Source organism: Coffea arabica, chromosome 1e (genome assembly GCF_036785885.1).
Source record: "Coffea arabica cultivar ET-39 chromosome 1e, Coffea Arabica ET-39 HiFi, whole genome shotgun sequence".
Classification (NCBI taxonomy): domain Eukaryota; kingdom Viridiplantae; phylum Streptophyta; class Magnoliopsida; order Gentianales; family Rubiaceae; genus Coffea; species Coffea arabica.
The window spans coordinates 8,578,019-8,587,146 of NC_092311.1; positions in this window are offsets into that span (position 1 = coordinate 8,578,019).

Sequence of the window (9,128 nt, forward strand, 5' to 3'; positions counted from 1 at the left end):
GCATTTTTGCACTATACAATTGTCCTTTTTTAATCTTTCCAGCTTTTCTACAAAGCAGAGACCCATAAATGAGAAAGGACAAGAGAAAAAAAGACATACCAAGGTGTAGGAACAGATGATGCAGAATCCAACTCAGCAAGCCCGTCTTTCCACTTCTTCAGCAGCCAAAGAGAGTATACAATCATTGCAACTAGTGTTGTTCCTCTCAGATTTAGCCGTCCCTTTCTTCATTTTTTTTTTCAATTTCCCTTTCGTCCTTTTTCTCCTCCTTCACGGCCAGATTGAAGACCCCGTCGCCCGGTACAGATGACGAAGAAATTGAAGACCCCTTCAGCTCCAGATGTGATATTCAGTAGTCACCTTCATTCTTTCTTTTGCTTTCCCTTTCCCTCTGTTGTCTCCTTCCCTCTCTGCCGTCACCCTCTGTTTTTCTCCTCTCCTTCCTTCATAGCCGGACGATGAAGAAATTGAAGAACCCCTTCAGCTCGCTTCTCCAAATAACTCCAGATATTGCTGTGACCCTCGTTCCTTCTTTTCCCTTTTCCTTTCTCTCTGTTTTCTCCTTCCCACTCTGCAAAAGGCACACAGAAATTGACAGTATGTTTCTCCCCTTATCCTCCCTTTCCCCTAAATCTTGTCTTTGTGGCTAAAAAAGAAAACAAGAAAGCATGGGTGGCCGACTCTCTCTGTTCTTGTTGTTGTTTATGATTTGACCGGTTCATATCCGAGTCGAATCCGAGATTTTGGCAGGTATCCTTCTACACGGTTCTAACTCGGTCAATGTCGACTGATTCGGAGAGATTCAAATTGGATATGGTATAATCCGCGTTTTGGGTATCAGTATCGGAACGGTAGGGACTGTTCGGGTTATGACTCGGCCGAGTTGGCGAACCATGGTATATAGTCAGATAAACGTTCTCTAAAAGCAAGGCTTTATGCTTGCCCCAGACTACTTTAAACCAGGGCACTTTAGAATAAGTTTGAACAAGCTTACTTATGGCACAATCGACTGTGTAACCTCCATTTAAACTAGGCAACCAGTAATGAGTCTTCAAGACCAGAATTTGGCAGTACATGAGGCCCCTTAGGATGCCATACCACAAGAAAGTCGTTTTGCCATTACAGACAATCAAACTGGATACATTCCTTTGCAACAGGCCTCAATTTAAGAAACCTGTGCCAATTCAAAGAAAACAAAGGCTTAGCCATAACATTTAAACACAGGATAGTCCATTTACCCATATTATTGTATATGTTACCAGAAGTTCTATCACTGATGAGTCATGTCATTTGAGATCTTGTTATTTCACTTTGCTAATGCAGAAACTTGGATAACTCATAGAGTATGGCACTCCTGGTGCCCCTCTCTCATTTTATCCGTCAAAAACTAAACAAAGCATTTGTCTTTGTGTGTTTGGAATAACGAAACTGAACAGGACTGAACGAAGTAATGTCATCGGGAGCTACTTAAAGCTATCGACATAATCTGGAAGTTATATCAGGGTCAACAGACAAATCTCGAACTACATTGTAAATAATCCTGTCATACTAACTCGAGCATCTGAATTAAGTTTCAACGAACCATGAGGTGGTTTTTCTCAGACTATCGCACAACATGATAACTTCTTTGGATTTGACAAAACATATCGCCCCAAATAACAATCCGAATCACCTCTAAAGTGGGAGCTACTTAATCGGCCAGAAATTCCAAACTATTCCAATAATCGATCAACCTGCCATACTATGTTGTCCATGCCCCAACTTACATTTCAAAAACGGCTGTGATTCCTTACTAATCATAGAAACCAACAGACCACTACCGATATGAAAACATGAATATGATCCTTTGATGCTCTGTGATTTGAGAAAATCAAGGGACAAACAATGCTTTCAAGCTCGTGCACCTACGTAACAAAAATCCGAATCTGCTCAAGAACCTTCTTCATACTTCCTTTGCAACAGGCCCCTCTAAAAATAAATGCAAAGTTGTTTCCTCCGTAGCACGACAACAATCACAAATGGAAGGAATGTTTAGGCCTCGTGAACGTAAAGTAACATCTAGTGGAAGAAAATTATACACCAAACGCCATGTAAAAAATGATAACTTCAATGGTAGAATCGGGTTCCAAAACAGAGAATCCACAAGGGATATCCTCCTTTGCCGCAACAGTTCCATGCTAATTTCACTAAAAAAAGACCAAGTTGGACGGAAACCATATCATTCTATCAGCCTGATCAGGTTGAAAAAAAAAAAACCTCTTGGATAGCCTGTACCACATGAACTGGCACTGTAAAAGGCATTGCTCATTCCAGGCCTCTCCTGAAACGAACTCAGCCACCAAAAAATGTGGTGACTCAGATCTATCCAAAATGGAACACAGTGGCTCATCAAATAACCATCTATCTCTCCAAAAATTCACCAATCCCTCTCCCAACAACCATCTAATATTCTACTCCACCAAGTGTTGCATCTCCTCCAAGTGCCTCCATAACATTGTAGGGCAAGGGAAGGAGGTTGAGACTGGATGAAGACCTTTTATGTATTTTTCATGCATAAAGTCAGCCCAAATAGACTCCTTAAGCCAAAGCTTTCACCAAAACTTGCACGCAAATGCTCGAGACATATCCTCAAATGACTGAAAGCCTAGACCACCCTTCTTATCCCAAGATGACCACGTTAATCTTGATATGAGGAAAATATGGTTGTAGGAGAGTGTTAAATATTTTTTGACTGTATGAGTTGCTTACTTATGAAGTTAGGTTAAGGTGAGAGATTGAATTGAATACGATTAAATTTGAGTAGAATTATCTCTCCTTTACTGGACGTTATGAGCATTTTGGTGTAATTTGAATGGTTACATAATGATTGATTATCTAACCATAGGGTTTGAATTTGAAAAAAAAATATATGTGTTTTAGATAGACACTTGAATCATTGGTTTTGTAGTTTAATGATATTGCTTGAGAACAAGCAAGGATTCAAGTGTGGAGGAGTTGATAAGCGCTAATTTTATGATTAGTTTGAAAGTGTTTTATATTGTTCTTGAGTCAATTTGTGGAGTTAAAAGATATAAGTTGCTCCTTTTGGCTTTTAATTTGCATCTTGAGATCATAGTTGAAGTAGTCGTGATTATGTTCGGTGCCAAACCAGAAAATATAAAAATTTCTGCTCCAAAAATCTAAATTCAAGTATAATGGCAAGTAGGATAGAATCATCAGGAATTGTGTTATTTATTTTTCTTATAAAAATGACAATAAATGAAATGGGGGGTTTAAGTAAATTAATCTAAGGTTGCATTTGATAAAACTGAAGTCTGAAAACTGAAATATGAAATTTAAAGCCTAAATCCATTGAATTATTAAATTGTTAAGTATTAAATCAAATATTAAGTGTATATCAAATTCAATGATAAATAAATAACTTATCACTTATTTTTGGGAACAAGTTTTGCCTAGAAAGTTCAATACCACTTAATTAATTCAAATGTTCAATTTTTAGTTATCAAACACATTTGAACTTATTAAGATGTAAATCTATTAAATTTAAGTGCTAAACGAGATTATCAAACAGGGGCTAAGTAACTTAAGCGATGAAAAATAATAATGCAAAATTGAATAAAAATAAACCAATATCAAACAATTCTCTAATCAAAGGTTCAATCGCCACTTTGGTTCATTTAGTGATCATTGATGCTAAGAAATAAATCATTATTTATAAACAAATTGATTATGGTTGTCAACAAGCTCTGACTACTTGTCTCTCCTTATTTTGTCGATATCACAACAAATTCTGTGATTATTTTCCTTACCAATTAAGTAACCCCAAACAAGCTTTTAGGATTTAACCTATTGACAGTATTAAATATTAGAAAGACTACCAGCGCTATCCAACAAATACATAAGCTCGATTCATTTAAACTAGATTATATATTCTCGTGATTATAATCCAAAAGTTTCTATTTCAATCAAATTATATCACTCACCATAAATACTAAAACTACCAAACAATTATGGATTTGATATTTTGAGATGGCAATAGATTATTTCACAATTAAATAGTGATAAGGTATTTAACCGTAGAAAATTATCATATAAATAATGAACAGAGAATATAAAAAATTTATAGATAAATGTAACCATAAGAACAAATTAAATCTCACAGTATTCATTGAACCAAAACTTTGATTATACTTTGACTAGAACAAGGATTTAGCTGATCCTCATGGTTGAATCGCAGCCGAAGATATAATTGGGGTTTGCTATTGCAGAGAAAAGAAAGAAAAAAATAAGCGCTGGCTAATTTTTATTCCAATGAATGAAAAGCTTAAAGCCAAAGTCGTCAATTGTCTCTTAACTTGCATTCTTAATCTTTGTCTACAAAAGAAAGAAATTTGCCCACTAATGCTTGCCTACTTCTTCACAAAAGGATAAGAATCCTTTTAGCACTAAAATACTACCGTCATCACTAAAAAAAAATAAAAGATATTATTTCTAAAAATTAATCAATATCCAACTTCAAAAAAGGAAATAAATCTCTTGATTATTAGGAAATAATTGAGCAAGGCCCACTTCAAATTCCGTGATGTTCGGACTTCACAATAGGTTAAGACGTGTCCGTGTCTTGTAAAGTATAGTCCTCTGAAAATTTGGCTTTTAATGGCCTTTTTACTCCCTTTCCATAGCAATTTCTTCGAAGTAACACAAAAAATCAAACATGAGTAAAATCTAGTAATTAACACCATATCTTGGCAAAATAAAAAGGAAAAATATTCACAAATTATGTACACAATTAACCATCTAACAAATTACAATATTTTACTCGCATAATCTCTATGTTTTTGTAGGCCAAAATGATCAAACTCAATTGAGAGTAAATTGGTAGACTAAAAGTGATGAATTAGAAACTTAAAAAGTCACAACGATGATCCAAAGAGGTGGTGCAACTCAAGAATTTGAAAAGATGAAGATTGGAAAGTCATAAAGAAAAAGGAGAGAAATCTCTGAGGAATTCTCAAGGTTTCTAGCAGTTGCTGCAAGGGATTTTGGGCAGAGAGTTTGAATTCAAAGAGCAAAATAGAGGAAGACAAACCCTCGAAGAATCCCTCTAGGGTTTCTCACAAACTCCCCATGGTTTATACACAAACCTCTGAGGGTTTGTTGGTGGCTGCAAGTTGTCAACTTGCTTGATTTTTTGTTTCCTTTCGCATCCTTGATATGACATAAAGCAATAATTTGTGTTAGTCTTTTGGGGTTTTAGGAGCTTCTTTTCTTGACTATTTGACACGAAGAAACACGTTTTTGAGGAGAGAGTTTAGTTCTTGAGCAAGAACAACTTTCTCTCTAACTTAGCGTAGTTTTAGTTTTAACTTTAGTTTTCATTTCTTTGAAAAAACTTGAAGACCTCTTGGTGTAACAAAATATTTTTTATGGTAATGAAGATGCTGAAGCATAGAGATCTTGCTTTTTTAGTTGAATGAGCATTTTTTCTTCTTTATTCTCTTTAGTGTTGTATTAATGCTTAGTTACATTAAAGATATGAACATTATTGTTGAATCTACTATGTCTAGCTAAATCTCCTTGTTCTAAGGATAGATGAAACTATTTGTGCTTTAATTATGGTTGAATATAGTTGATTATTGATATACCATATACTTGCTAGTTCACTTATTCTTGCTTTTACATTTGTGAATGCTTGATCACCATTTTGCAAGGCAGGAGAGTTTTAATCTATGAAAGTAGTTGGTAATGATGGAAATGGAATAGGTGGAACCTAAGGAGTAGACACACGAAAGTAGTAATGCACTTAGTTGGATGATTTTGACACTTCCCATGCTTGATTAAATTTTCACTTGTGATTTCACCATGAAAGTAGAGAAACTATAGTATTGGCTAAATTCAGTTCACGAGAGCGAGTTCTGATGATTTAAATGAAATGCATCCTTAGCAAGACAAATGCATTAGTGATAATTGACTATTCCATCCATAATTAGGTACATCTAGTTGATTCTATACTTTAGGACATTTGTGTGTAGTTGACTTTTTTCAAGATGTTAATTTTTCTTGCATTGTTTTATGGTGGTTGTTATTTACTTAGTTAAAATTCTTAATTAGTCTGGGTAGTTGAGTGAGCTAAAAGCCTTAGTAGTTGGAAATAATTCTCGTAGAATTGCTCCTAACTCCCTAGTACTGTGAGCCACAATGAATAAGAGAATTGGGATAAAATTTAAAGCATAAGTTAGAATCTCATCACTTGCAGTCAGTGTTTTCAGAACCGGACCGGACCGGTCGGTTCGACCGGTTGGACCGCGAACCGGCCATGTCACCAGTCCGGTCTAATGCTAAAGCCGGAAGGAGAACCGCTGAAACCCGAACGAACCGGACGAACTGTGTGAACCGTTAAGAACCGTGAACCGGCGGTTTTTTAAATTTTTCAACAAAATACCAAGAATGGTGTAGCCATGATTCGAACTTGAGTCTCCCAATTTGCATATGGCAATCTTACCACTAGACTGTAGTTAAGTTTATGGAGAATTCTACTTGACTAAAAAATATATTAAAACATCAAGTTCTTCTCTTATTTTTTTTTTCAATTTTTTCTTCTTAACCATTTTTAACCCAAATATCCACAACAAGATTTTCTCAAGTCTTCACCATTATTATCAAGTTATTATCTTTAGCAAATTGTAAACAAGTTGAAAATTTCAACTTTTCTTGTTTTCCAACATCTTGGTAAGTTTAATTTTTTTCTTTTCAAGGCTTTTTTTTCTATATTATTATCTTTAGTTGATTTTTTTGCATTTTCTTCTTTTTCCCCTCAATTTTCATATGTTTCCCTCATTTTTTGTTTTATTTTTATTTGATTAATTAAGGATGAAATTTTTGCAAAACTAGTGCACATCCATGTAGGAATTGGGTAGGAATTACAAATAATAACATTAGGCTGGTAAAAAATATGGTAGTTGGCACATAATCGAAGCTATTGATAATTGAATTTAAAATAATTAATGGTATAGGATCATTGAATTTAATATAACATGTTAATTAGTAATGTTTAGTAGCAATTAATTTTTTATGTGTTTAACTGTATATTTGTTTTTCAAAAATTTTTAGTTTTTTTTTTAGTTTGAGCAATTAGATTTATATTTTTATAATAAAATTTTAACTTTTTCAGCTTAAGTTGATTAAATTGTGAAGGTGGTGTGGTTGCTTATCATGCCACTCATAAAAGTTTGCTATTCAAATGGTTTGTCTTAACTTGAACTCTTTTATGAATTTTTTTAAGGGTTGTAAAAGAATTTCAATATTTAATTTATTTATTTTTTGTGTTTTTATTTGTGATAATTGGTGAACATTTGGATTGTATCTATTTATGTTTATAATGAATTTATGAAAACTTGTGGTGAATTATGATATTTTAATTATATTTATCATTCCATGTTTTATGTATAACTTTTACGAAATTTATTATTATCATAACTTAAATTAAGTTATGTTGGTAAAGTTCAAGTGTAGAATGAAACCTGCTTAGTACTAAAAAAAAAAAAAAAAAAAACAGTGAACCTATGAACCGGCCGGTTGGACCGGTCGGACCGCGAACCGGCAAACTCTCCGGTTCGCTGACCGGTCCGAGTTTAAAAACATTGAACTTGCAGTATGAAATTTTGAGTTATGTTTAAAACTTGGATGCAGTTAAGGTTCAAATTCCCCATGCAATCACTAACTATAATTTTTTAGCAAGTATGCTATTTAGGGATTGGTGATTTATTGGGTAATTTCTTTCATTCGTTGTTTCTTTGTTCATCAAGTCTGATTGGTTATAAATAGTGTGTTATATAAAGTGCTTTTTAAAGAGACTAATGAGAGTCTCCAACGAACTTATCAGGGGATTATCAAGTGTTTATTGTTGTGTGACTATTTTCATTAGTTTGAGATATTAATAAAGTTGCTATTTTGAATTGAGTTCTTTGTTCTCTTCTCTCTCTCTCTCTCAACACACACAGATATATATATATATATATATATATATATATATATATATATATTGTGTAATTGTTTTATGCCTTCAATTATATATTTCTGTGCATTATTATTAGTAGAACTCATAAAATTTTGGAATTCTCCAAATTAACTGCGTGTTGTTAGACCTTATATTCCAAGCACATGAAGTCATGCCTTCAACTAATCAGCTAAACAAAATACAAAAGATAAATAAATAAATTTATCAAATGAGGTCATAATAGCAACCGAACGCCAGCCCAGGTCAAATTACATAAATTAGGTTTTAATAGCATGAAAATGAAAACGTGGCTGCCAGTGTTGCTATCCTTCATAAGGAATAAATAAATAAATAAAGCAAGTCATTTTAATAGTCCAAAAAATGCTCCAAACAATCTATCTTTACTCAATATGGTTGAAAATAACGTTAGCACCTGTAATCTAAAAATCTTTCGACTTTTTAGTTGCATTTTTTTTTTTTTTTGCTTTAAAATATAACATTGGAGAGACCAATTCAGTGGTAAAAGGAGGGAAAGTTTCCTTCTCTAATTTTTTGTCCTTCTTACAATTGGTACACTTAGGACATTTCATGCATGCTCTTTACTTTCATCAGTTTTGGTTAACACCGTTTAAAATTAGACTCAAATGGAACAAATATGAGAACATAGGGGTCAAAGTGTTCAATATGAGTTTAGAGTGCAAAGTGAGATCATATACAATTTAAAGGGTGCAAATTAAAATCCAATAGAAATTAAAGAGTGTAAAATGGAACTAGACTTTTTATTATTGTGTACACACTCCTATTAGTTTTGCTTACGATTTTAACTATTGGCCTCAAATGGGAAAAATATGAGAGTTTAGTGTCCAAATTGTTAAAAATTTAAAATTGAAAATTGAAACGCAAAGTGAAAGCTAGCTACAAGTTAGCAATCCAAAGTGAAATTAATCCAGTTTTTCTGTGTCCACTAAGGATACTTTGAGTACATGGAATTCGATCGATAGGCCACATTATAGCAGTTTGCGCAATTTGAGGTACAATATCGAAACTTTTTTAGTTTGAAGAGCTAAAATAAATGCAACCCATCAATTTGCGAGTTGGATACTTCACTGCGCACAATAAATAAAAACTAAAT